Raw genomic sequence first — 2,500 nt, forward strand, 5'->3', positions numbered from 1 at the left:
AAACCACAAAGTTCATTTACAGCCACACCACACTGGATACGCCCAATCTCATCTGATCTTGGAAGCTAAGCAGTGTTGGGCCTGGTTAGTACTTGGATGGGAGACCACCTGGGTATACAAGGTGCTGTAGATATTTTTATACTGCCAACACCGTTCTGTTGATGCATTCCATTTTCAAACGTATTCATTTATGAACCAGTAGTTAGAAGTAGAAAAGTTCTAACAGAAACCACAAAGCTCATCTACAGCCACACCACACTGGATACGCCCATTCTCATCTGATCTTAGAAGCTAAGCAGTGTTGGGCCTGGTTAGTACTTGGATGGGAGACCACCTGGGAATACAAGGTGCTGTAGATATTTTTATACTACCAACACCGTTCTGTTGAGGCATTCCATTTTCAAACGTATTCATTTATGAAACAGTAGTTAGAAGTAGAAAAGTTCTAACAGAAACTATAAAGCTCATCTACAGCAACACCACACTGGATACGCCCAATCTCATCTGATCTTGGAAGCTAAGCAGTGTTGGGCCTGGTTAGTACTTGGATGGGAGACCACCTCGGAATATAAGGTGCTGTAGATATTTTTATACTGCCAACACCGTTCTGTTGATGCATTCCATTTTAAAACGTATTCATTTATGAACCAGTAGTTAGAAGTAGAAAAGTTCTAACAGAAACCACAAAGCTCATCTACAGCCACACCACACTGGATACGCCCAATCTCATCTGATCTTGGAAGCTAAGCAGTGTTGGGCCTGGTTAGTACTTGGATGGGAGACCACCTCGGAATACAAGGTGCTGTAGATATTTTTATACTGCCAACACCGTTCTGTTGATGCATTCCATTTTAAAACGTATTCATTTATGAACCAGTAGTTAGAAGTAGAAAAGTTCTAACAGAAACCACAAAGCTCATCTACAGCCACACCACACTGGGTACGCCCAATCTCATCTGATCTTGGAAGCTAAGCAGTGTTGGGCCTGGTTAGTACTTGGATGGGAGACCACCTGGGAATATAAGGTGCTGTAGATATTTTTATACTGCCAACACCGTTCTGTTGATGCATTCAATTTTCAAATTTATTCATTTATGAACCAGTAGTTAGAAGTAGAAAAGTTCAAATAGAAACTACAAAGCTCATCTACAGCCACACCACACTGGATACGCCCAATCTCATCTGATCTTGGAAGCTAAGCAGTGTTGGGGCTGGTTAGTACTTGGATGGGAGAACATCTGGGAATACAAGGTGCTGTAGATAATTTTATACTGCCAACACCGTTCTGTTGATGCATTCCATTTTAAAACGTATTCATTTATGAACCAGTAGTTAGAAGTAAAAAAGTTCTAACAGAAACCAAAAAGTTTAACTACAGCTACACCACACTGGATACGTCCAATCTCATCTGATCTTGGAAGTTAAGCAGTGTTGGGCCTGGTTAGTACTTGGATGGGAGACCACCTGGGAATACAAGGTGCTGTGGATATTTTTATACTGCCAACACCGTTCTGTTGATGCATTCCATTTTCAAACGTATTCATTTATGAACCAGTAGTTAGAAGTAGAAAAGTTCAAACAGAAACCACAAAGCTCATCTACAGCCACACCACACTGGATACGCCCAATCTCATCTGATCTTGGAAGCTAAGCAGTGTTGGGCCTGGTTAGTACTTGGATGGGAGACCACCTGGGAATACAAGGTGCTGTAGATATTTTTATACTGCCAACACTGTTCTGTTGATGCATTCCATTTTCAAACGAATTCATTTATGAACCAGTAGTTAGAAGTAGAAAAGTTCTAACAGAAACCATAAAGCTCATCTACAGCCACACCGCATTGGATACGCCCAATCTCATCTGATCTTGGAAGCTAAGCATTGTTGGGTTTGGTTAGTACTTGGATGGGAGACCACCTGGGGATACAAGGTGCTGTAGATAATTTTATACAGCCAACACCGTTCTGTTGATGCATTCCATTTTCAAACGTATTCATTTATGAACCAGTAGTTAGAAGTAGAAAAGTTCTAACAGAAACCACAAAGTTCTAACAGAAACCACAAAGTTCATCTACAGGCACACCACACTGGATACGCCCAATCTCATCTGATCTTGGAAGCTAAGCAGTGTTGGGCCTAGTTAGTACTTGGATGGGAGACCACCTGGGAATACAAGGTGCTGTAGATATTTTTATACTGCCAACACCGTTCTGTTGATGCATTCCATTTTCAAACATATTCATTTATGAACCAGTAGTTAGAAGTAGAAAAGTTCTAACAGAAACCACAAAGCTCATCTACAGCCACACCACACTGGATACGCCTAATCTCATCTAATCTTGGAAGCTAAGCAGTGTTGGCCTGGTTAGTACTTGGATGGGAGACCACCTGGGAATACAAGGTGCTGTAGATATTTTTATACTGCCAACACCGTTCTGTTGATGCATTCCATTTTCAAACATATTCATTTATGAACCAGTAGTTAGAAGTAGAAAAGTTCT

General features: G+C 41.0%; 7 non-coding genes and 4 pseudogenes across 7 annotated transcripts; all 11 read left to right on the top strand.

The window, feature by feature from the left end:
• The first annotated feature begins 14 nt into the window (after window positions 1-14).
• On the top strand, window positions 15-133 carry LOC135068122 (5S ribosomal RNA). Its single transcript, XR_010254329.1, has one exon. It is a non-coding gene; the product is annotated as a 5S ribosomal RNA (ribosomal RNA).
• A 107-nt stretch (window positions 134-240) lies between these two features.
• Window positions 241-359, top strand: LOC134887202 (5S ribosomal RNA; annotated as a pseudogene).
• A 107-nt stretch (window positions 360-466) lies between these two features.
• LOC135070579 (5S ribosomal RNA) lies at window positions 467-585 on the top strand. The gene has a single exon (XR_010256738.1). It is a non-coding gene; the product is annotated as a 5S ribosomal RNA (ribosomal RNA).
• Window positions 586-692: 107 nt separating this feature from the next.
• LOC135062020 (5S ribosomal RNA) lies at window positions 693-811 on the top strand. The gene has a single exon (XR_010248384.1). It is a non-coding gene; the product is annotated as a 5S ribosomal RNA (ribosomal RNA).
• Window positions 812-918: 107 nt separating this feature from the next.
• LOC135063624 (5S ribosomal RNA) lies at window positions 919-1,037 on the top strand. The gene has a single exon (XR_010249950.1). It is a non-coding gene; the product is annotated as a 5S ribosomal RNA (ribosomal RNA).
• A 107-nt stretch (window positions 1,038-1,144) lies between these two features.
• Window positions 1,145-1,263, top strand: LOC134892046 (5S ribosomal RNA; annotated as a pseudogene).
• Window positions 1,264-1,370: 107 nt separating this feature from the next.
• LOC134885384 (5S ribosomal RNA) lies at window positions 1,371-1,489 on the top strand. Its single transcript, XR_010169499.1, has one exon. It is a non-coding gene; the product is annotated as a 5S ribosomal RNA (ribosomal RNA).
• A 107-nt stretch (window positions 1,490-1,596) lies between these two features.
• Window positions 1,597-1,715, top strand: LOC134900539 (5S ribosomal RNA). The gene has a single exon (XR_010174048.1). It is a non-coding gene; the product is annotated as a 5S ribosomal RNA (ribosomal RNA).
• A 107-nt stretch (window positions 1,716-1,822) lies between these two features.
• Window positions 1,823-1,941, top strand: LOC134891254 (5S ribosomal RNA; annotated as a pseudogene).
• A 127-nt stretch (window positions 1,942-2,068) lies between these two features.
• On the top strand, window positions 2,069-2,187 carry LOC135065101 (5S ribosomal RNA). Its single transcript, XR_010251390.1, has one exon. It is a non-coding gene; the product is annotated as a 5S ribosomal RNA (ribosomal RNA).
• A 107-nt stretch (window positions 2,188-2,294) lies between these two features.
• On the top strand, window positions 2,295-2,412 carry LOC134890066 (5S ribosomal RNA; annotated as a pseudogene).
• The last annotated feature ends 88 nt before the right edge of the window (window positions 2,413-2,500 follow it).

This window comes from Pseudophryne corroboree, chromosome 3 (genome assembly GCF_028390025.1).
Source record: "Pseudophryne corroboree isolate aPseCor3 chromosome 3, aPseCor3.hap2, whole genome shotgun sequence".
NCBI lineage: Eukaryota > Metazoa > Chordata > Amphibia > Anura > Myobatrachidae > Pseudophryne > Pseudophryne corroboree.